The sequence below is a fragment of the Tenebrio molitor genome, chromosome 4 (assembly GCF_963966145.1).
Source record: "Tenebrio molitor chromosome 4, icTenMoli1.1, whole genome shotgun sequence".
In the NCBI taxonomy this organism is placed as follows: domain Eukaryota; kingdom Metazoa; phylum Arthropoda; class Insecta; order Coleoptera; family Tenebrionidae; genus Tenebrio; species Tenebrio molitor.
In genome coordinates this window covers 14487768-14514649 of record NC_091049.1, presented here as the reverse complement: position 1 = coordinate 14514649, position 26882 = coordinate 14487768, and the positions used below count along the sequence as shown (strand labels likewise).

The window sequence follows — 26882 nt, the reverse complement described above, 5'->3', positions numbered from 1 at the left end:
TTGCGGGTGCCAGTTTTATTGCAATTTTCCCGTTCCGACCCCCGATCAATGATTTCACCTGGACGTCCACTTTGGCGCTGTCCACCTTAGACTTGATCTGTCTGATGACTTCCTCCATGTCTGCGTTGTCTTCCTTTGCTTTGACCACCAGAGTTTCCGTTCTAGGTCGGCGCGGCCGCGGGTATCGCCACTATTCACCCTCTTTCGTGGTTCCTGCCGTAGAGGGAGCCTCTTTTTCACCCAGTCTTGAGGCGTACGACGGCACGCACAATTCAATTTGCAAGCCGCTATGCGCGGTCAGACACTCCAACATCTTTTGTTGGAGAAGCTCGTTTGTGCCTTCCAAGCGAACCAGCTGTCGTCTTCCAAGGCGTTCCGCTTCTCTGACCAGTGCCCGTAGATGCCTGTAGGCCTTTTCATTGGCAGTTTCCCCCTCCTTGTTTTCAAAGACTTGTCGGAAGATGTACCGTTCGTTTGTCCGGTTTCCTCCTGCCTTCCTCGGCACCGCTGTGCTCTGAATTATTTGGGGGACCCGGTGGGTCTCCCAGTCGTTCTCCTCTTGTTCAAGTTCCCGAAGTTCAGGAAACCTGTCAGCAAACAGGCGGGCGATGCCTCTCTCTATTTTGTGATCATCTTCCGGTACGGTCAGAACAAGATCGGACTGCTTTGCTGACTGCAGCGGATTTCCTATTACCCCTTTTACCCGACATAGAAGAGCTTCAGGCCACTCCTTCTTAGCCAGCTCCTCAACTTTCTGAACGGAGTTGACCCTTAGAATTTCCTCAGGCTGCACCTCTTTTTCGATGCACTCCCGACATCTCTGGCACAATCCCGCCTCAGCCCCTCCGTCGGCCCTTCTAGTGAAGTCGTCTGTCTTGATGTTACTCAGTAAGCTTTGGATTGTCGCCACCTTTTCAGCGAGTTCCACATTTGTGGGATATTCGGTTCCCGTGATCTTCTGGAGGTCTGTTACCTCCTCGTTCAGCTCGTTGAGTAAATCCTTCAGCTTGAACTTCAAGGATTGTTTAGGAATTTTGGGGATTGCTCCTCCTTCGTCTTCCTCTCGCTCCCTTTTCATGGACTGGCCAGCTCCTTCTTCCCATGTGAGATCAAACACACCACAGTTCAGTCCTATGAGTGTTCCCGCGGCTGATGCAAGCGGGGACTGGTCCTGCTCAATCTGCAGCTTTAGCGGGTTTCTCGACTCCGGCTTTCTTTTGCCTTAGTGCCTGCCTCTCCCTGTATAATTTCCAGCATGAATTTTTCGCTTTGGCTTGCTACTTGGGGAGCTCCCTTTGTCTCCTTCTTCGTTGAAGAGAGTACGCGTTTTTTTGGCGGGGGAGCGCCAATGCTTGGTCTCCCTTGTTGCTTCCTTTCTGTCCGTTCTTTATTTGAATTTTGGTTATTCATATTTATCCCACGAGTAGGGTCGAAACAAAAGTCACCCCCTCGGGTGAAGCCCATTCCGAGGGGGGAGGCTTCAATACTGCGGGGTGCGCCAGGTCCCCCGAAGGTTTTTACGACTTCGCTGTCGGTTGTTTTATGGAGGTTGTCTCCTCGCGGGCCGGCCGTTTAAGGCAAGCCCCGGGGGCCGCGAGTCCTCACTCGACGTACCCTTGCCATGCTCGCAAGGGTTGTTGAGGTATGAGCCGCGGTTACGGTGTGTGACGGTTGATCCGCGTTCGACCAACCGTAGCTCGGATCTCCCCCGGGTTCGCCAGTTCCCGTGCCACGACTTCCGTGGTGGATCCTGAGGGTTGAGCCGTCCTTTGATTTCCGCCGGTCCGCCAAGCTTTGCCGGCATGGGTGACCCTGCCAGGAGCGCGAAGCTCCCGCCGGCATCGCCCCGAGTATCATTCCGGTTACTTAAGCCTCTCCACCAACAACAAGGTCTCACAGCTCCTTGGGCCTTGGAAGACGGCGAGCTGATCTACATATTTGTACATAATCTGCGGGTACATTTATATTTACACTCTTCAGCTTCCTCTGGATCGTGCTGTGCATGGAATCAACTTCCATCTGCGTGTGGCCTCGTTCAAGATATTTTTGGAGAACCACCACATCGTTGGCAATAGAAAAATTTAGTAGGGCATTTGCTAAGGTTGAATTTCGGTTTTGATAATTGCATCCATGAAAATTCGTCTGCACTTAACTTCCTTTGTGTTTCGTTCCAGATGAAACAAGTGCCGTCCTAGTTTTCGAGATCGAAGAATGTCATGTTATGCACTGCCAATTTTGTTTTATATTACATTGCGGACACATTTGTCTTAGGAGCTAGAAGCACAGCTTCAAGATCCATTGTAAATGTCTTAATAGTCGATGCTTTATCTTGTTCCTTTTCACTCCTAGCTTCATTCTTCCTCTCAATGTGAGCATTCTAAGTGACCTCGTCAATATTGTTTGTTTTAAATCCTGCACAAATATCGCAAGCATCCTTTTTAGGTGCAAATAAACTAAAATTGTTTTTCTTGAAAAGTTGTTTAAATGCCGTCTTGCTTACATAATCTAGACTATTTTTTGAACACGAGTCACTTTTATAAAATTCATACAAAACGGATTTAGATTTCAACAGAGGTTATAAGTATAATTTCATTGTCGAAGTTCGACAATAGTGCGACTCCATTTTTGGAATCTGGTCAAAAAATTCTTTTAAACTCCTCAGGTTCTTTTCACATTTTCGTTTAGAAATATGTGCAGCGTCGTTTTCATTTCTACTATTATTTTCAAGAACATCCGCTCCTGATTTTCTATTATTCTTTAGCCAATTTCTTACACTCCACTCACCTGTGCATAAGGTATGCAAAAACATTGTTTTGCAGACCCTTACACGATCTCTTCCAACTTTTAAATGATATGCGATTGATACTGAACGCCTAGATATTTCAGCCTCTCCTATTTCTTGCTCTTCGTGCCTGCTTGAAATTTGAATACAAATACGCTTTTCCTTCCAGGATAATGTCCAAAAATCAGTAAATATTTTATTTCTGTGCTTCTCATTAACGGAACTACACATTAGACCTTTATTGTTTCTGGAAAGCTTGCAGCTACATCTTACTTTCATTTCCCGAATATTGTGTTTGACGTCGTACATCCAATTACTTTCAGCATTTTTCATTCTTCCAAGGTGTGTTTTCCCCTTTTCTCTCTTGTTTCGTTGTTCTGCGGTAGTCCATGAATTTGTATATCATTTACGAGTTTTCACATCTCATCAGTTTTCACAACTAAATCATCTTCAGAACCTAAACGTCGAGATATTTCGATATTATCTGCATCATTCACTGCTGAAGTCTGTTGGTCTAATTGAAGATTATTTACAATTATTTCTGGCGTGGGGGCATTGCCTACTGAAGGTTTTAAACCATTTCCTTCGCCGATGCTCGGCAATTCTGTTGGATTTCCTTGCTCACCAATAATAATTGACAAACTGGAAAGATCTAACCTATCTGGGTCAGTGGGTTCTAAAATTAATGAAGTCGGATCATCTTTTGCTGCCGGATAACCGTTAGAGTCATTTTAGAGAAGCGTTTCATTATCAGATACAGAAGAAATAACATTATCTGAAGAATTTGCAACTTGCAAAAGTGCGAGTTCATTCATTTTCTTTGAGCGAGACATTGTGTACTGGAACAGAAGTTTAAAATGAGCAAACCTCGCAACTACATAAGACACACGGAATCTGTTACAGCCATTTTTAAATTTGAATTATTGGACTTACCTAATTAATTCACCAACACAACTCAAATTGCAGAAATTATCAGATGTCTTAAAAACAAATAATCGAGTTTTTACGCGATAAGAGTGGGTTTGGACAAAAACTTTGTTATCTATCCTCGCTGCTCAATTCTGTAGACTAATAAAATAATGCAATACTAAATTTCATTCGATCTCCAGTTAAGGCAGTTCTGTTATTATTTTGTGAGAAATTACGTTGCGGAAGTAAATAAATATTACAAAAGATGTTGCAATGGCGACAAACAGTTGCAAAATTTCACCCGATAGCTTTGGTTACATTTATGGAACCTTAATTTTGTAAAAAAGCTTATTTTGCTTATTTTTTTTCGGCATTGGGCAGCAAGATAAGTCTTGGGGTTCACACAAAGTGTGTTCTATTTGCGTAGAAGAACTTTGAAAGTGGTATATAGAACCACAGTTTCAAGTGGTATGCGGAGGCTGTGGGTGGAACCCCAAAATCACTTCAACGAAGCGCCACGGAGAATAATGGAGTGACGAGGTTATCGTAGCCAACATTTTTCATGTTACTACATAGTTTCTGTGTTAACCTCAGATGAGGACGGTGTAATAATAATAGCACCGCTAAAGGAAACTGATACATTATCGCTAAATATGCGACGTATGTGTATGAAGCACCATAATTTTTTACAATGGGGAATTTTACATACACGAGCATAACGAGTATTTTAATTGAGCGCACAAAAATGTCCTTTTTAGAATCTGCGTCTCTAATAGGTTTATTATTGCATTCAATTTGGAGTCGTTTATGGCTATCTCTTATAGCACTCGTAGTTTAATAGATCTCTAAGAAAATTTTTATCAATATTTCAGTGTATTGCTGTCATTTACACCAAAAAACTTCCAATATGAATGTTCAAACTCTACTTTTTAATATATGTTGCAGATGTAGTTGCATCCGTTACCTTGAATTACCAATTAATACAAAATTCCCTGAATTTGAAAATTTAATTTTTTTATTTAAAAATTAAAACAAGGGTTCAAATTCTAAAAAATAACAAAATATAAAAAACTCGTTTTATAAGGGCATTGGCGCACTAGTCCCATACAAACTCCCCTACGGTCGTTTCTACACTTGGGACTCGTGCGCCAAATCGGCTCTTACAAAACTCGTTCTTTAATACAGGGTGTGTCAAAAGTCGCGGATACGCTCTTGGAACTTTGAAGAATTCACTTTCGAGTATCCACTACGGTTTTTAATTTTATTTTATCTAAATTCGTTGAGACACAGTGAGCTTTCAAATGTTAGAATAAGAACCTATCATAACTGAAATTATCTGTGTTATAAACAAAATAGGTGTTCGAAACGAATCAAAAATAAGTTAAGAAGAACTCCTAGTGGTTATAGCGATAAGTATGTTAAAATTAGTCTTCTTCTTTGATGTTAAAATTTGAGGAAAAATGTCCGAAAACCATTTGGAAACATGCTTATATCACTTGGTAGGCATCACTGAACCCGTGTTTAAAAGGCTGTCCGCGACTTACGACACACCCTGTATACTGTTATGCACAAGTTGAATACATAATTTTTTGCGATACTCTTTAAAATAAAACGACGACGAAGAAATGATGAGAGCAAAATTATTTTTGGTGGCGAAAACAAAAATTATATTGTAGAAATAAGTTGTCAATAGGCCCTATTCTGTAACCTTTTAATGGACCAATAAAAATTAATGGTACAGTCACGACTACGGAATTTCGTCAGTCGTTGTCATTCAGCTGACATTAACTGTAAAACAGGTTTTATATATTTCTAACCCCACATTGGAATTTTTGACATGGATGTCAATTTGTCTATCCAATTTTATTGTGTGTGACAGAATTTCTGTCAGTCATAATGACAATAAAGCTTACGTTACACAAGTTTTTTCGAATTGACAGTAAAATAACGGACGAAATTCCGAAGCCTTAACTGTACCATTTAAAAAAAAACTGTTCTGTAAATCGAAAGTCCATTAAATTTCTACAGGCACCCCTTAAATGTGACATTTAATTTTAGTATTTTAATGGGAAGTCAAATGGTAGCCAGTAAAATTTTTGGCATATAAAAAATAAGTAGCGTGCGATCGAAAATAAAAATAATCGAGAAGACCGTGATTAATACGCTTCAGTTGGCAACACGTAAAAATTTAATTCAATTGTCATCAGATGTCATTAATGTCATTACAATAGTAACTGTCATTATTAATTAAACTATTTAGAAATAATGAGAAGTTGTTTTACAAAAATTTAACAGATAATAAAACTGAAACTAATAACGGTACACCAAATATAAACGAAATTAAAGAATTCTGGTCAAACATATGGTCAAATGAAGTTCAATTGAATAATCAGGCAGAATGGATTCCTCATTTAGAAAATGATATACCAGATAGTAATAATCGACATCATATTCAAATTAGCCTTGAAATTTTAGTTAAAAATATTAATAGTTCACATAATTGGAAATCCCCTGGAGGTGACCAAATTCATAACTTTTGGTTAAAAAAATTTACTTGTATTCATAAATGCTTACTTGATCACTTTAACGGATTTATTAGGGAACCTAACACATTTCCAGAGTTTTTAGCCCATGGTATAACATATCTGAAACCAAAAGATTCCGATACTAAAAATCCATCAAAATATAGGCCAATCACATGTCTACCTACAATTTATAAAATTATGACATCTTGCATTAAAGTAATAATTTACGACCATTGTCAAAAATTAAATATACTTAATGAAGAACAAAAAGGTTGTGTTAAAGAGTGTTTTGGTTGTAAAGAACAACTCATAATAGATACGGTAATAATGGAACAAGCTAGAAAAAATAATAGAAATATTTATACCGCATTCATAGACTACAAAAAAGCCTATGATTCAGTACCACATTCATGGTTAATTAAAATTCTTAAAATTTATAAAATTAATTTGGATTTGATTAACTTTTTATCTCATGTTATGACATTTTGGAGAACTACTTTAAATTTATCAATAAACAATACTAAATAAAAATCCGAGCCCATTCAAATTAAACGGGGAATTTATCAAGGAGATTCTTTAAGTCCTTTATGGTTTTGTCTAGCCATTAATCCTTTGACAAATCTATTAAATAGCACTGGATATGGTTTCAATATTAGACTTAATAATACCACACTATCCAAATTAAATCACCATCTTTATATGGATGACATAAAACTTTATGCATCAAAAAAGAATCACATTTTATCTTTACTAACAATAACTGAAAATTTCTCAAATGATATTGGGATGAGTTTTGGTATTGATAAGTGTAAAATGCAATCAATATGTCGCGGTCATTACGAACATTTAGAATATATAACTCAAGAAGGAGAAATCATTAAAAATTTAAATAAAGGAGAATTTTATAAATATTTAGGTATTAATCAATCAAATCATATTCAACACTCAATTATAAAAGAAAATTTAGAAAAGCAATTTTATTTAAGAATTAAATCTATTTTTTCTAATTTTGACATATAAAGTGACACTTTTCAAAATTAATTGACGTTTGGAAACGTCACACTTTTCGTAACTGGTTACGAAAAGTAAAATCTTTCCTAACTTATTTTCTAATAAATTTTTCCTAACCAGTTAGTCATATTTTTTGTTTTTAAGCAAAATAACCGTGCCTACTTACCTACTTGATATTTTAACACAATAATAATTTATTATTCATTACTTCGTTTAACGTTTGAAGAAACATTTCTTTTGTCAAAATTAGAAAAAATCTTGTATGTAACACGTCAGGAAATGCAATTTTGTGTAACTCGTGTGATTTTGCGGGATCTCGCTGCGCTCGTCCCGCAAATATTCCACTCGTTACACAAAATAACGCATTTCCTAACTGGTTACATAAATAGCTATTAAAATCAAAATTAAACGGTAATAATTTAATTAAAGCCGTTAATACATATGCCGTTCCATTACTGACCTATTCTTTCGGTGTTATAAAATGGTCCAAAACTAATTTACAGAACATAAACATTAAAACTAGAGTTCTTTTTACCAAATTTAGTAAACACCATCCTAAATCTGCTATTGAAAGATTTAATTTACCACGCGAAAACGGTGGTAGGGGTTTTTCAAATCTAGAAATACTGCTAAAAAATCAAATTGCTTCACTAAAAAATTATTTCCTCAATAGAGCTCGTGATAACACCTTTTTTAATGCTTTGGTTTCAGCCGATAAAGGCTACACACCTTTAAATTTAAGTGATAATATAATTTCAGATATTGTTAAGCCAAATATACCTGACACTATAGCAAATATAAAACAGAAGTCTTTACATGGGAGATATTTTAAAGAACTGGAACAACCAGAAGTTAATGTTCAGGCCTCTCATGCATGGCTTAAGAAATCAAATATTCACCCTGAGACGGAGGGTTTTATATTTGCAATACAAGATCGTGTTATAAATACAAGAAATTATAAAAAACACATATGCGGTTTACAATCGATAATTGATAAATGTAGGATTTGCGGAACTGAAGGGGAAACAATTGAACACATCATTTCTTCTTGCACCGTTTTGGCTCAAAGCGAATATAAAAAACGTCACGATATATTCACTAAAATTATACACATGAATTTAGCTGTTAAATTCAATTTATTAAAGAATACACAACCACATTATAGTTATACACCAGAAAGTTGTTTGGAAAATGACAGTTACAAGTTATATTTTGATAGAACAATTTTAACTGACATTCATATTAAGCATAACAGACCAGACATTATAATTTTAAATAAACAATAGATATAGCTGTTGCAAATTCACACAATATAACACAGACATATAACACAAAAATGAATAAATATTTAGAGCTCTCCGTTGTTATGAGAAATCTTTGGTGTTTAGAAAAAAATTCGTATTTACCACTTGTAATTTCAGCAACGGGAATAGTACCGCAATCTCTTTTTAAAAATTTAAAAATTCTGGATTTAGATAACAAATTGGTAGTTGAAATTCAAAAAGGTATATTATTATACTCATGTCACATCGTGAGGAAGTTCCTTAACATTGACACAGAACATAATACACAACAAAGTCAAAATGCGGAGGCGAGACGCCGGTAATTATGTTGATAAGCACTGCACTATTACTTGATAATAATATCCGTAATAGTGTATGTACTCCGGCAAAATTGCCGTGCCGCCGGGTGGAGGTGGGATACAAATTATTATTGACTATTAAAATTTTCTATTACAATATCTTCACTTTAGAGCAAAAATTTTCATTGCGCAGTGTTACTTCACAAATGGAGAAAGACTTTAGAACGGCGAATGGCCCTATTCGACACCTCGAGTTTTTGGGGAATTTCAACAAACGTTTCCGGACTTTCAAGGCACTCACCAACAACTTGCCTTGATTATACCTGAAAAACAAGGTGTTCACCGTTCCCGAATTAATGCAAGTACATAATTACTGATAGACTACGTGCACTGATAGAATGCATTTTTTTAAATATCCTTAGATAACAAAATTCCCAAACCATAACATTAAAATATTAAAAAGTATCATAGATTATGTTGGTAATATCTTAAAGCATTTGCGCCACTGATTCTCATTGGTTGTTGTGAAACCCATGCGAAAAATAAATTATATGACATTTCAAATTTGAAATTGTCAGTTCTGTCAAAGTAGTTTAAGCATTTAGATTTGCGATTTTTCATCTTTAGAGCTTTGTTTTGCGATTCTCTGGTTTTAAAAGTTATTAGTTTTGATCGTGTTGCTGTTTTGATCTGTTCCGTTGCGTTTTTTGTAGATTTTTTTAAATTTGTGAAGTGAGTGCGTGCCTCAAGAATCTAATTACAAACATCGAAAATGATAGAGGTAATTTTTGTTCATGCATTAAATAGGAGTACTATCGGCGCCAACGAAATGTGAACGAATTTGTGGTGCCATAGAAACGTCTTCAGTTTTGTTCTACATTAAATAAAACTTTGTTCACTGGCGTACTATATGTATGGAAGTTAAGAAAAGATTTCTATTACCTATAACTTTCTATTACAATTTTTACAATTTTCGTCGAGTTTGGCAACAGCCCTCGCTTTTCCCATATCGGTCAAGTGTCGTGGCAGGTATATTGTTAAAAAATAAATTAAATCTGTTGACTAATTATGTTTGTGAAAATTGTCACAAATCTGTCACATTAACGCACGCCTATGATTGATGCTTCAACACACACTAGGAAAATTTGGCGTTCACATTTCGATGGCGCCGATAGTACATATTAAATAATCTCTTGCTTGTGTTTAACTATTTCCGAAAAAAGCTGGATATTTTAATTTCAGTAGCCAGCTTTTTCGGAAATTCGAAAATGTATTGTGGGTTGCATTTTTTATTCCGTCGGGCACATTATTACTCGTGAAATACCCTGTATTAATAAATCCTAATATATTACTCCTACTGTACTGAAGTTTTCTTTCGTCTTTCGTCTTTCCTAAGTGCAAACATGCAGAATAATAATAAAACATCACGTGTAAACCTGCTCTTTCCTTTTTTTTAAATTCCGCGCCGGATCTATTTGTTGTAGCGTAGAGTGAACATTTTTAGTAACATTTATGTCAAGCAATCTATGAGTGGACAGAGTTTACCTACAATTTAATTGATGTCCCGACTTTGCAAAGTTCATTTGAAAACATGAAGCGAAGAGTAACATTATCTTTTAAATCTCATTATTTCATTGCACTAGGTGAGGAAATTCTTTTACAACTGACAAGTCACACATAATTCACCCCTTTAGGAGAATCATGATTTCAACGTTCTCAAAATCACTAACCCAACTTTTAGGACTGACATCTGATAATTGAAAACTTAACGAATTTTGTGACCCAAAATGGGACAGTGACTGCACCAGCCTCTCAGGGTTTTGTTCGGGGCACTGGGGTGGGTTCGTTTTGTGGGCGCCAGGCAACTATTTTGGGAGCAGTTGTGTTTTTGTTCAGTTGTCGGGACAAGGACTCTAATCTTTGGCGTCGGAAAAATAATAGTTATTTATTATACAAGCGGGCTAAATGAATGTTTAACGAGCGATGCGTTTAACAGCACGAGCGGCGAAGCCGCAAGCGCGTTAACATCGCAAGTTAAACATTCATTTAGCCCGCGAGTATAATACAACTGTTTATCCAATTTTACACTAATAAACCTCTCCAATTTGAGTGTATTTTTTTTAAATCAAGTCCGAAGCTTGTGTGACTAATCACGAGAGAACGGATAGTCAGGCAAGAAAAAATGGCGTAAAAGGCAAAAAAAATTGGGAAAAAGGCGGCATAAAATTTCCAAAAAAGGCAAGAAAAGTACCAAAAATGGACAAAAAAGGCAATTTATTTAATAAATTATTCTTTATTCAAAAAAGCATTCAGATTATACAAACTATAGAAAAACTTAAATATCTACTTTCCACGAAGAAACCAGGTATTTTTCTATATTTTCGGGCAATAAATTTTGCCGTCTATCTGATAAAATAGTTTTATAATGCGAGAACGATCGCTCAACATCGCAAGATGTTACTGGTGCAAATTTTAAGGCACTTGTTTGTTTAATAGTTAAAGGTGTTGTCCCTACGCCCTCCCTATGAATTACAGCTACATCCATAATTGTTTGAATTCCAGGATTTCTGGCTAGCACGTCCTTTCATTTCGTCTGGATTTTTTTACCCACATCACCGGAAAATTAAAAAGCAATTAGGTGGTTCTTCCAAAGCAAATTTCTTGATAATTGATGTTTGTATTTTAAATTTTCTTCTAAATTCAATAAATCTGACCGAAAAACACCAAAAAAGGCAGAAAAGGCATCTTTTTCTTAAAAAAGGCAAATTTAGAAAAAATGCATGCAAAAGGCCAAAAAGGCAGGCAAAAGGCATTTGCCTAACTATCCGCTCTCTACTAATCACCTATGATTGTCGAGTCGCTGAGTGTGATTTTTTGTTGCCATGGGTTTATTGACAGAAGAAAAAAATCTGTATGACAGTGAATTATTTTATATCACTCCTGATAAAATTAGATATTTACGACTTATATACGTGTAGAAGGTGACAATCTAGAAAATGGATAATACAATTATGAACAATCGCTTCCCAATACCAATAAATGTTAAACCTAGCCGATAACAGGCCTTAACATTGCAGATTCACATCTTTCTTTGTGAATTCAAAACTTTTTAACATAAAATGTCAAAAGAGAGGCAAACTGAAAATATTTGTTTTATTTAAATTCCAACTATACGCCCTCTGGTGGCTTGCGGTAAACATTTCCACAAAATTTCTAGTCTGCTTTGCATTCTATAGTATTTTATTTTATCTATGCCAGGAACTGAGTATTTTTAATTGTAACTTCGGGGAAACCTGCTTCAGGTAAAGTATCTAACTCTGACATAACAACAGGACTTAATAGACACAACAAGAAGGATTCAGGTCCTTCGCTTTTTGTGGTCCACCTCGGGTCCTGTGTACTTCTTGTTTTAAGGCTCTCACTTTTTTGCGAGTTATTTCTTTAAGGATACCCAACGATTAAAAGTTACAAATGTTAACAGAAAAAGTACAACTTTTCAAATATTTACTCACTGCTTTCCATTCTTTAACTTTTTTTTTGGAATCACCTAAACTGTTCAGGTTTCAGAGTTGCCCACGTGTTTTAGTATTTGTCCACGTTGTGCGGTTTAAGTTTTCCTTCACATAATAACAAAAATTTATGTTTCGCTAGAAAGTCTATTAAGAATTCTTTTTGTTTAGTGTCAGTTAAGATAAGCATCACAATAAGTACAATTATCTTTACCCTGATTTTGCAACGTATTCTACTACACTACTCACCGTACTGGTCTATCAGGTACCTTGGGGTCGGCTTGTTTTTTTTTTCTTTTTTTTTTCCTTATGTGCGGCGGGGCTCCGGGGTACTTTCCCCGTCCACCCACGCCCACACTCCTCCTCCCTCTTCGGTGAGATTCGAACCCAGTAGCGCCGGGACCGCGACCTCGGAGCACTGTCTCCGACAGCCATGCGGCCACCCAGCTACCTGGTACTAGTTAATGGGCACTTTTTTGTTCTATTTTCCCGAGTTGTTCCAGTTGCCCTGTAACCTTGTTCTTTCAATATTTTTAACAGATTGTAACTTGTGAAGTACCGTAGAGTGGGGATATATGGAACGATTTTTTGTTTATTTTCTTAATATCTCTGACAGTTTTCAATATATTACAAATGTTTAAATTATGTCAGGTAGCAGGTAGGATTCATTTGAGACATATTACAAAGTCTAAATGCACACCGTTTTTTTTTATTTTTTTTTGCGTTCCATATAATTCGCACTTTCGGTGTACATGGAATGCTAAAATTGATTTTTGAATCGATCTTATTTTCATTTTCTATGTCTGTTTTTCGGAGATTCCTTTTCTTGACTTTTGGAGGCTTGGTTGAGGTTTCAGTTTTGCTTCCTTTTCTTTAGATCGGTTTGTTAAGTTTATTCTTGTCCTTTATTCATTCCGTTCCATCCTTAAACGCTTCTTCTTTTTCACTTTGTTGTTTCTTTTTATCTTCTTCTTTTTTTGTCATTATGCTTTGCCAACTAGCAGAAGTTATAACGAATGGTAATCTTATTCTTATCATGGCCCACATTTAACTTTTTCCACAATCCTACATTTCCGGTACCCAATTCACTGACCATGCCAACAACTGTATATCCTGTTTTGTATAATTCTGAGATTATCTCATTCAGAATCATTTGTGTCATGGGCTGATCAAACTTAAAAAACACTGGTTGCTTCCAATTTGCAGTTAAACCTCGTACTATGACTACTTGACAACTTTTATGTGGACCGACTTTTCGTTCCTCTTTTTTCTCTATGTCAAGGGGGTTTGAAACATACATTTCATCAAATGATAAAATACATAACCCCTCGGTTTCAGTAAATTCTACGGATTTATTTTTCACAAATGAAATGAAGTTGGTTAAAATACCTTCCCTTAAATCAAATGTGGCAGCCCATGTTCTGAGAGTTGAAAGTCCGGGTAGTGGATGATTACGAGCACGTAAATATCTATACCCTTTTGGAGTAACACTTCGGAAGGAAATAGCACTAGAAATATCTTCAGGAGACCACTTAATGCTTTTTTTCAGGGTTCATAAGCTTTTTAATCTGCCCAGGAGTAAAAACTCCACCCAGTATTGTCTCAACTTCCTTTTTTTGGTTGACTTTTTCAATCTTCAATTGGTCAGTTAAACTTGAGTTTTCAAGCTCAAGCCTTTTCACTTTCTTCCGCAACTCACAGACCTCGCTTTGCAACCTATTATACAGGGTCGCTAAAAAGTATAGATACAGTTAATATTTTCAGAACGGTTTAGCAGAGATCGTTGAAATTCGGCACACAGTTAGAAGTGTTGAAATTCTATCATTTGCCATTTTTTTAAATTTTCTAAAATCATTTATTTTGAAGAAACAAGGCTAACTTAATTTTTTTTAAATGGCACGGGGGGTGAAATTTAATATCTTTAAAAAGAATGAATTCAGTGATGTAACATATGCACATCTTATTTTAACCGAAACCTTATAAAAATTATCGAATTAATAAAATTTTTAAAAATCTAACATTGGAAATATTGTCTTTATCTATCGTTAGTTCTTTGCCATCTGTATTTTCACCAAAAAATAAATAAAAGTTAATAATAAGTGCAAAAATTTAACCGAAACAGAATAGATTTTAATAAAAAGTTTAAACGCAAAATACATAATTTTTACGCTACAAACGTCTGTAAACTTTTTTTTGGTTAGGTTCTCTTCCAAAATCTTAAATGAAAAGTCTTCTCTTTTCATTGTTGTTACTTCAAAAGGATTGGTTCATTTACACTTTCTTACTGCATCATACCAATCTGCTGGTTCATATAGGTACTATTGCCTTCATTTTTTTTTTATATTTCTCTATCAAAGCAGCAAAGCAGCAAAGTCCCTGTCGGACGGGAGATGAGTATGTCCAACTACTAAGAATCTATGCTCTACAGAGTCAAATACACCATCTGCCACCAATTGCTTCGACAAGCTAACCAAAACCCAGTTTTTGTTCTGGCCTCCACAATTATTCCTATAAATGATGAAGTTTTTAGGGAGGCGTTCTCGCTTTTTGAAATGTTTAAAAAGAATACTTGCAATTTCATCGCTGCCTCTCTTACCAGTATTCTCACACCACATACGAGTATACATGTAGCCCTTGTCATTTACGCAATCATGTATTCCAAAATATATTATATACCCAAGCCTTCCTCAGGTAAAAAGCTGGGCCAGTAGTTAAAGAGGGCAGAGGAAGTGCTTGCTGAAGGTCAAATGACAATATGTATGTATGTATCTTTGGAAGCAGCCAGTTTTGTCTCATTTTTTAAAGTACCTTTTATTGCTTCAGCTCGCCTTAAATGTAACTCCTTTTATATCTTGAACTGCTTCAAAGAATCTTCATCTCCTTTAGTGTTTTCAATCTTCACATCTAATTCATCATCGCATATTTTGCAGGTGTCGCTCCTAGGTAGCTTAAATCCAATGTTAAATTGTAAACAAAATATCCTTCTGTATTTATCTTGACTTACGGGTATTATATTTGTTTCAGCGCACTAGGGCTTATAATAATCGTGATATAAAGAGATCATGCTCAATGTACACTTTGTTAGGATTTTTATTTCTGCTATAGTGTATTTAGGAATGCTGTTAATATGATTTCGAGCTGACTGGCAAGCTTCTTCGAATATTTTATTATGACGGTTCAAGTATTTTCCTCGTTGATCTGATTTAGGTGTTGTCAAGCCTTCAATCATTTGTTTTTGCAACATCTGTAATCTCTTTTGAGAAGTAAGGCCATGGATGGAAATGAATTCTTTCTTGCATATTTTCACATCGAATCCATTCACCTTCACAAAGTAGTTGAAACTGAAATTCCGGGAAGAAACATTTCTCTTGGTTTTCTTTAGATATGCCCGTTTTTTTGGAAGCCGCTTCATGTTATGGTATAAATACGCATTCTATTTGTTGTAGTCGCCAATATTCCAAAATTCGTCAAAAATTTAGTTTTCCGTGCCTTGCATCCACAAGGTGGTCCACCTTGCTTCAATATCTTTACTCTTTTTACTTTTATAAGATGAACCGAGATTTCGACGTGTTTTTCTTAATACATATTTATCTATATTTTTCTTTCGCCACCTACTTTTGAATTTTTTTTTTCGGGGGTTGGAAGATTAGCACGGCATTTTTTGGTGGATTCCTGTCAATAAAAAGTACGCTGTGGATAGCAGTTTTGGTATTGTAAAAAATAATCATAGCATCATAACCCAAAAGACAAAAACAAATTCACTAAAACTTCGGGAAAAGGATATATGCCACAGTATAAGCGACATGACTTGCAAAATTACGTTGCCAAAATTTTCGGTAAAAAGATGTATGCCACATAACCTTAAACACGTACCTGTTCCTCTTCAGAGGATGATGAACTGTCTTCACTTTCGCATTCAATATAGTCGGTGTCCTTTACTCTATCATCTGAGTCACACTCCTAGCAATTTTTTTGGTTTAAATCACTAGAAAACTTATCAAAATCACGAGAACACCCAGCACGTGTATCACTCATGATGGTGGCTTGTAACCTTGTTCTGAAAATTTTCGTCGCCCAGCAGAAATTGGGAAAAAGGTCATTTTACCGCACCAGCGCCATCTGTTGGAGAATCGTTAAAATAAGTTGTGGGTGGCTATTAGTACCTTTATTTCTGAATTGTTTGGACCAAAAATATCAGTTTTAAAGTTTTTGTGGCTTGCAACCTTTTCACGCCAAGGTCTTCAATTATTAATTATTATGCACTGTATTGACCTACCAGTTTTTAAATTCATCGGATCTTTTCTTTTACAAGCAATAACCAATTTTTTGGCAACTTCTGATTTTGGAAATCCCAAATATTTAATTTCCGTGCCATTGGTTTTCCTGTTGTAATTGCCGCAACCATACACGGAACAGCTAGGCATTATCAAGTAATTTAAGGTTTATTTCAATAGCCGGATTTAATGGCGTCAGCCAGTGCAGGAAGTGGAGGGCCTTTAAATTAAAGAATATCTTTTAACAATTATTTTAACAGATATTAAAAAACATATTATCATGATTATCATCAACATCAATTATTATTAGCATAGGTAAACTCAACACAACTGCTTTGCTGAGCCAATTCATTTTCATCCTCGGCTGCATCAAAGATGACGTCATGCGCGGACTGAACGTATTTTCGTAGGCCGTGCTGACATACCGGTCTAAGTCTACCGTGATCGTTGATCTAGATTTAGAGGGAATAATTTGTTCATCCACTGCAACGTTTTCTTCCGTTGGAATCAGACTGAGTCTCTCTTGAATATTTTGCAGCAAAGGGCTAACCTTGCACCACACACATGACCTTCTCTACCTCGAGGTATGAAATCCTCGTTATTGTTAAAATGAATGAAGCGTATTATTTCTTCCTATCTGTTACAAGTCATAACAGAAGATACCATTTGATGGGCCGGAGATATCGACCAGTAATGCCTTACTTGAGGCAAACGAATAACAGACTGTCCCAAAAATGGCGTACTAACGATGCACTACGGTGTAGAAGAGATTATCGTAAACGTCAGAAAAATGTTAAAAAAATTCTATTGGACTTATTTGCTGATTTGGCGGTCTTTGAAAGTGGCACTTAACAGGTCAATTATTTTGAAATCTATGTATGAAATTGTCATGACAGCTACCTCTAATTGTACATATTAGTGATGGGCAATGGAAATATTTCCGATTAGAAATATTTCCGAAACGGAAATATTTCAGAAACGGAAACATTATAAATTTCCATAAGTTTCCCAGTTTGAAATTTTACCGCCAAATCTCAAAAACATAACCTCTAATGTAAACTGCTGACTCAAATTACTCAAGTAGGGTATATTGCTGCAATTCGCAACGTTTTGTGTTCGTAACGACCAAATCATAATCTATTAAATTAATGTAAGGAAAATGAAATAGCACGCGTGTTTGTAATTGAATTTACCTGACCTGAATCTGAAACTCAAAGTTGTTACATATTCTCATTTTCGGTAAGTTCTATGATCTTTTTTAACAAAAACCCCTGAAAGTTTTGATATAGGACATGGTTAAACACAAAAGTGCAGTGTGGAGTCATTTTAAAAGGCTGCCAGGCAATAAGGTTTCATGCCTCTACTGCCATAAACAGTATTTCGGAAATGCAACGAGGATGATGTTGCATATTACAAATGAATGTAGACGCTGCCCTTCTGCAAGACTATTGGCTAGCACTTCCAAAACTGGAACCTGTAAAAGTAGCACATCTTCAACCTGGGGATCATTCTCTGATGATAACGTAAATGAGAAAAATATTCAATCCAAAGTTACTTCATTTATTGATAAAATGTGTCCAAGTGAGAATGAAAAATTAAATATGATGATAGGTAGAGCAATATATGATGCTGCACTACCTTTTACAATTGTAGAAAATCAAAAATTTATAGATTTCATCAAATGCTTAAGGCCCTCTTATAATCTCCCCTGTAGAAAATCTATTGCAACATCAATTATGGACAAGATATATTCACAAATAAAAACATCTGTAACTCAGATGCTTGAACAAAGCACATCATTAAGTATGTTATGTGATGGATGGAGTGATATAAATAACACTCCAATACTGAATATAATATTTACTACCCCAGAACCTGTTTTCTACAAAGCTGTACATACACAGCTGGAAAGACATACAGGGAAGTTTATCTTTGAGATATTAAATGAAGCAATAGAAGTAGTTGGTAGTGAAAAAGTCCATGCATTTGTAAGTGATAATGCTAGGAACATGAAAGCTGCTTGGAATTTGCTAAAAGAAAAGTACCAAACTCTTATAATTTACGGCTGTTTAGCCCATGGATTGAATCTTTTAGCTAAAGATATCGCTAGCCTTGAAGATTTTAGTAACATTATTGCACACACAAAAAAAATTGTGCAGACATTTCGCAATAAACATCTTCCCAGCCAACTATTCAAGAAAATTCAAACAGAAAGTGGAACTGGACAAGCTCTTCATGTACCTGTTGAAACTCGATGGGGAACATACACAAAATGTCTACAGTCAGTATTAAAGAATAAAGAAAATTTGCAAACTGCAGCTGTAAAGCAACAAATACAAAATCAGATTGAAATTAGTGTTAGAAATAAGATCCTGGATGAAGATACCTACTGGCCTGGAGTAGAAAGATGTTTAAAAATTTTAACTCCTATTTCAGAGGCAATCCATAAGTTAGAAGCAGATAAAAACACCATAGGCTGTGTTGTAGGTCTAATTAAATATATAGAAAACTCAATTTTGGAGCATTCATCGTTATTTAGGTTAGTTTGTGGGATGTGGTCATTATTTTGCAATGATTTTAACGTATATTTTTTTGTTTAGTGATGACGTTGGGAGAAAAATTAAAGCTATGTTTCACCATCGAAAGGAATTTGTTTGTCATGATATACATTATGCTGCAAGTTTATTAGATGCCAGACAACAGGTAGCCTTATCTGAAGATGAAATTGAAAAGGCAGTAGATAAAATATTGGAAGTCGGTACTAACATGAGTTTAGAAAGAGAGCAACTACTTATTGATATTGGTGAATATCGTGCACGAGAAAAACTGTGGAAATCAAAAACAATTTGGGAAGCTGCAAGAAAAATGGAACCTGTAACATGGTGGAAAGGCCTTTGTAGCACCAGATCTTTGGCTGTAGTAGCTGAACGTATATTAAATTTTCCAGCTACATCAGCAGCAGCTGAGCGAAATTTTAAAACATTTTCTTTAATTAAAACAAAAAAACGAAATCGGCTAACCCTGGAACGGACAGAGAAAATGGTGTATATAAAATCAAACATTAAGTTTTTCAACATAGAAAGTGAAAGTACAGACAAAAATGATGACATTGAAGTTGAAAGTCTTCCAGGAAAGACGATGGAGATCGAAAGAAATGAGTATGAATATGAAAGTATCTCTTCCAAAAATGAAGATGTTAGTTCAAGTTCAGAGTTATGTGATGATGACACGATTACTATTGACAGTATTGACACTGATAATGCTCAAGAAATAGAGGAGACTGATAATGATATTTGCGGTACAAAAATTTATGCCAAAAATATTGAAGACACTTGTGATGAAATTGTAAATATAGAAAAAACTCCAAATGTTGCTTATTATGACGGAAATCTGCATGACACGGAGTTTATTTATGTATATGAAAATAAATAAGAAAATTATGAAAATGAAACTTATATACAGGACTGGAATAGTGATCTTTTTTTCTTTTTTTATGTTATTTGTTATAACTATTTTATATTCTTATGAATGCATTTATTTTCTGTTACTGTTATATTTTTTTTTCTTTAATAAATTTAAAAATTATGTAGTTAAACTTGAACATTAAATAAGTGAACTCCTTATGCACAACCAAAAACCCTACAATAGGTCAAAACTCTGTCGCTGATATTAAAAAATGGTTTATTAAATCTTAAAACATTGTCAACAAACATTCTTCATGGTTATTTGGTCTTTTTTTGAAGAGTAAAAGAACCCCAATATGATGGAGCACACATTTTCAAAATTACAATGTTTCTTAAATTTCCGGAAATATTTCGGAAATTTTTGCCGGAAATATTTCCAAATTATAAATTTCCGGAAATTTCCCATCACTAGTACATATTATCACAAAGTACAAGAGCACTCACTACCAATATTTAATCCTGCATAATAGAGAATTTAGAAGATTTGGAAATCGAAAAAATTATTTTAAATCCTCTACGGTAACATTGCAAGGTACGAGTACATCTTTGTTTACATTGTATTAGCGTTAATAATAATAATAAAAATTATTGATTTTTTTGTAGGAGACATTTTTTCCATATTTTTTTCATGTACATTTAAACATCCTCGATAAGATGGTAAGTAGTTTGTACGCCAATTTTGGGACATTCTGTATAAGCAGATACCAATGAATTATTGAATTTCATTTTCTGAAATATTTGGCGGCCGATTTATTCGTATCTGAGCGCAGTATAAATTTGTTTGGGCAGTTATGTCAGATATCATTTCTTTTGTAAATAGAAAGTTAAAGAATTCGTTTGGGGTCTCTAATTCAACAACTTCTTGTAGCATATTTTGAATGCCTAGAAATTTTATTTCATTCGGATCTTTCGTGAAATTCCCAGATCTCCAACCACCTGGATTCAACTTTTCCGCCAGTTCACTTAGAGGAATATTTTCCTCGTTATCGTCGAATTCGGAATCTGTTTCAGAAATTATAGTCTCGTCTTGATCAACATCTTGAGATATGAAGTCATTGTTACTTTCGGGAACTATAATGCGATTTAGTTCATCGTCTTCGTCTTTCGACAGGTTGGGATTGTCACTTTAATTACCAATTGATACGCCATGTGCATATTGGTTATTTCCATAAAATTTAATTGTATCTATCTGAAATTAACAGTACTTATATTGCCTATGCTGCATAAATCATCTTTTAATTTGTTGAATAATAATGCTCTGCACGTTCAATACAATCTCTATCATCTACATCTGAGATATTTTCTGAAGGTGACAACTGTAGATGACTTAACTTTTCGGAATTTTCTTTGCTTTAGTGTTTTGTTTTGAGCGTTTATTACAACGTAAAGGTTTATTAGATTTAATACCAGATGGGCCAGGTACTTCCAATTTTTTCTCTGCTACAAATCGACGCTTGACTTTGTGTTCAGGAGATGTGAAAATAATAGCGGATTCCTTTCTTTTGCAAACATTGTTTGGTATGGTTGGGACAAGATTAATTTCACGAAGAAATTTAGAAGGGTTCTCGGTTTCGTTGGATGTGGCTTCTGAAGCACAGCTAATGTCAATTTTTTTTTGGTGAAACAAGTTCCGGAGACATAAAGGTGTGCCCAGACATTGTTTCTTGTGTTGGCTGGATAACATCACCACCACTTGCACCACTTGCATCTGAGGTAGCAAAGAAATGTTCACTAATCACCGACGGATCATATGGATAAATAGCAGTAGCTTTAAATCCAGCAACACCATTACTAACCGTGGCTGCTCTCGTGCAATCATTTCCTATCAATGCAGCAACGTTGCGGCTATTTAACTTTCTATCCTTATGATTTATCATTCATGTTATCGTTTCTTGCGAGAAATGACTTTTAAGTTTGACCTGGGAGGCATAGCAACACAACCTCATTTTGAGAAGCAAAATCCAAAAGTTCAATCCCATTTGAATGGGACGCATGACCGCCTAATATCAATTGTGCTTTCCCGGTACCTTTTCTCGGAATAAAGTACTTCGGAAACCATCCCATAAACAAGTCGGTATTGATGTACGAAGTTTTCTGATTCATGTATACGATAGATCCTGGAGGCAACTCTTCTGAAAATTCGGGCTTTTTATATTTTCACTGTTGGTTTATTCTACTCCGTTCAAGATCTGCTGATACATCTTGAACAGGTCGCAATCCCGTTTCCTCTATTACATGTGCAGTAATTGTTGAGCGAATACTAGGACTTTTACACCAGCGCTGCCGATGCCGTGCCGATATTGAATAAAAAATTTGTTACACAGTCTAGGACTGGTTTTACAAATCTATGAGGTGCATGATGACCAACTCAGTAGACCGAGACCAATGGCTTAACGTGACTTATTCCACTCAATTTGTTCACTGCTTATGCACTAATAGTTGCTTCAAGTGTATAGTCTATTGGCTGTCGAGAAAATGGTTTGTCAGTCCTTTTAATTGCAAATGTTCCATTTTGTAATCGCAAATACAATTCGAAATGAGTTTCACGTGCTTTCATTATACATTACAGTATAACGTGAATAGTTGCTGGTTAAATGTAAAGAATGTATCTTATGATCAAAAAGTCTTTGGATCAGGATATCCGTGGAATTAACAAGCTATCTATGAAACTATTTATTTCAGTTATTTTTGACATTTATTTGACAACTTTCAAGTTAGCACGTTATAATTCAAAATGTTTCAAAGAGAACATAATTTTTTATTATTAAATCATACTACAGTAATGGAAATAGTGGTAATTGGGTTTATTCGCCTCGTTTATGTTTAAATGAGTTCCGTGAGAAATTAGCGCTACCTTGGAGTACACATAAAAACTACGGGCCGTAGAAGTAAATAGTTCTATAGATGGTTTTTACATTTCATGGCTATTGCGATCCAAAGACTTTTTGATCATACGATATTTGCTACACTAGGTAAGATATATTTGAAGAGTTCTATGTTGCCAGTGCGTATACTCGTACTCCTACATAATATGAAGTAATACTCAATTAAATGCTTGTATATCATAAAAACTGTGACGTTTTTCCATGTGCACCATTGAAAGTTTGCTCTTTATATTCTTCATATTTTTCAACAGACATATCTTTTCGTCATTCTGTAATTGTTGAACTGGCTGATTTTTCTTTATTGAATAGTAATAAATAGTTATTGATATCGTTAGGCACTTGAATATCATTTTCTGCAAGGAAATCTTCAAAGTGAAGCATTTCAAGGCCCAAGTATAGAAGAGGATGGATACGTCTGCATCGATTAAAATGCTTGCCAGTTATGAAGCTATTTATTGGGCCACTCGCCAATATATCCGCATTCACCATGATGTTAGTTATTCCACAACTGTCTATTAATTTTCCAATTGCTTTTAAATACGCCATCATTATACAGAAGGATCCAAAGTGAATAAATAAATTATCAAATTGCGGTGTTTCCATGCTTTGTATTTGAAGAACGATAGCTAAATCGTATGTGACTTCCATCTAATCTTCATTACATTCTTCAGCTACTTTTTGAGCTTGTCTCATTGTTTTCAGGACAACACATACTGTTGTTGGTGATTCATTAATTGTTGTAATATAAGAAAATTTTTGTTTACAACTGTTATCCTGATAAATCATACTATTAAATCCGACCATGCGGGTATGTTGGGTATTTTTGTAAATGAGATACCAACCAAGCGAGATCGATGTATTGCAATTGTTTAATATCAACATTAAATGATCGTAATGGACTGTCGACGGGTTCTAATCTTTCACATATTTTTGGTCTTTTGTTGTACGACTGCAATTCAAGCGTTAGAAGTTACACATGTGGCTGACGATTATTGTCATCATACTGTGCCAGAAGTCATGTAAAAAAATTTCATTCGGTCTGAAATGATTTTGCTGTGTTAATTTTTTTACAAGTTTGCACGAGCAGCTGACGTGCAAACCTCCGTCCACGACTCAGCTGACTATTATTTTTCGACCCTACGTGACATCAATAATTGATATTGCAAAATTCAGTTTGTCTAAACTAACTAAAAAACCATTTTTTAAATCTAGCTTCACGGCAACCCCCACCGCGGGTGCGCCATATGACGTTCACTTTAGTTGTCAACCAATGCTGACCAATGAATAAAGAAAATAATCTAACGGCATAAAAACACTACTCAAAATGGACCCCTACCTCTCGGACTACTAACATCGCTCCATTGTTGTTGGCAATTAAACCAACTAAAATCGACATTGTTTTGTAAACATAGAAACATATTTTCATTTTCTCAAAAATGTTTGAAACATTTTTCTTTAGATGTTAACTAAGTCGAATGTAATAAATTACATCTTTTTTAACATAATGCAACCTGTTTTTGTCATCGCTATATTCTTTAAACATGGTGAACACGCGACCAAAGATCACTTGTGAGGAGAGCATCTTTACATGTCTGACAGTCCAGATTTTATATTGTTATTACTAAATAGCCACAAACATAGCCTAAAGACTGTATATCAAAGTTCTCGTCGTTCAAGGAATTTTGATTGAACTCTTGCATTTGGACCCTTAAAAGTTCAGTATCCTCGTCATGAACAAGGGCTCTGACTTGAACCTCACCGACACTCAAAAATGCTACGTAATTAAATTATTCAAAACACAAGTTTTCAAAGGCGAAAAAAGGCTTTCTATTATAGAATCTTGATTTATGAATGACTCTCATTCTAAGATATCTAAAAGTCGTTTACAAATACTCCACAATTTTCCCATTCCCAAAATATTATTTTTCTATAATTGATTCAAAAAACTGAAATTCACGAAGTTATCCGTGCATGAAGTGGGTCATTTTTTTACGTGTATTTTTTTGCATTGTTAGTAAGATCGAAACCATAGAAACCATACAAAACAGTGTGTGAAATGCGATTTCACGCACACGACTATTTCTGTTTTTCACTTCACGCACAGTTTTTTATTAGTTACCTAGCAACATGGTCACTGCATTGAAACTTTATTATAGTTTATAGAAAATAGTAGTTTATTTGACGAGTTTGTGTGTAAATTGGGCCAATTTACACACGGACGAGTTGAATACAACGTTTTTTTGTTCGACGAGCCCCTTAAAGGCTCCAAATCGCTTAAAACCTTTAAAATTAGCTTGACGTTTCGTTTTGACAAATTGTGACATTTATCAAAATCCGTTTTCATAGGAGAAAATTCTCAAATTCTGACAGTGTCGAACAAAAAAATATTTTTGACAGTGAATGACAGTGAATCATAGTCACAATCCATCACTTCGTTCTAAAAAATTATAAAATACGTGTAATTATAACGAAAATATAGGTGAATTCGTAATTCTTACCGAAACAAATGTCAGATTTTTTCATAATAACAAAAAAACAGTTGCGCGTTCCCTATGTTACAAAATGTTTTCGTGATAACTTTTTGATGTTATTTCTCAATTATAATAATTTTATTTTCATAAATCTAGTTCTTTTTTGACTGCTGTAGAAAAAATGTTGTTTTCCGACGACCACTATGAAAAATGCGTAAATTCGCACAAATAACTATTATTGAAAATTGGCCATTGCATGCAAATAGCGAACCCGTGTGCAATGAAACTGGTTAGCCAATCAGATACCTTCTAGCCTGTGCGCAATGAAATCATTGCACACAGTTGTAGTAACCATGGCCACCAATGTATGTTTTGTCCGCAGCTCTGTCGAATAATATTTGAAGTTTGAAGGAATACCGAATATTAGCGTTTTTTTTTGTGGTCGTCGGAAAAATATTATTATTATTATTATTATTATTATTCAAAGAACCCAACAGAAGAATTCCAATTATAGGGTTCTGTTAAAAATTAATGACATCAAGAGAATGAGAAGTATAGCCTGAATGCTCTAGATTGACATCAGTTGCATATGCAAATGTATCAAATACTGCTGAAATTTCTCGATTTGACGCAGTTCAAGGTACAAGAAAATAGGTTCAATTGGCAATGCAGGTCATTTGCCAATCTGCACATGTTGCACAATGGTGAAAATTTGCCTACGTCTGTTCTATGAGCTGGCAGATAAAAGAGTCTATAATGCCGCGATTTCGTGCCTCGAGATCCAGCATTAAATGTTAACTGGGATAAGATTTCCGAACAGTCTAAAATATTATGCAGGAGTTTGAAAGCAAATATTGCTAACGCTTTTTTGCAAGAAGTAGCAAAGCTGACACAGTCAAAACGATTTAGAAGATATGTCTGCGCAATACCAATGGGAGGATATTCACCAACATCCCAAAGACATCACTTGACATTTGTTGATGTTGAGACTGAGCTTGTTTCTTGTACACCTGTTCATTATTTCGTCCAAGTTTGCCTGTAGCGTAACACAGTCAGACCATTCGCTAATTTGTTTCAACAACTTGGCATCATCGGCAAACAAGAAAAAAGGTACAGTTAGTTTGTCACCAATATCATTAATAAAAACCAGAAACAGCAAAGGACCCAAAACAGAGCCCTGTGGTATACCCGAAGTGACATCTATAGACCCTGAGTCATACCCATAACAATGGACGTACTGCTTTCTACCTTGCAGGTAGGAACAGAAAAACTTCACCAACATAGGAGAAGCACCGACAAACTGAAGCTTTTGAATTAAAATGTTATGATCCAGGGAGTCAAATGCCTTTGAAAAGTCAAGATATACTACATCAGTTTGGAAACCCTTATCGATAGAGTCAGATATGAGTTGTGTAGCGCAGAAAAGATTGGTAGTTGTGGATCTACCACGCATGAATCCATGTTGACTGG

The 26882-nt window shown here is 35.4% G+C and overlaps 1 long non-coding RNA gene across 1 annotated transcript; it reads left to right on the top strand.

Moving 5' to 3' along the window:
- Nucleotides 1–17512: 17512 nt before the first annotated feature.
- On the top strand, nt 17513–20187 carry LOC138128805 (uncharacterized). Its single transcript, XR_011158920.1, has 3 exons — nt 17513–17831; nt 17882–19131; nt 19193–20187. It is a non-coding gene; the product is annotated as an uncharacterized lncRNA (long non-coding RNA).
- The last annotated feature ends 6695 nt before the right edge of the window (nt 20188–26882 follow it).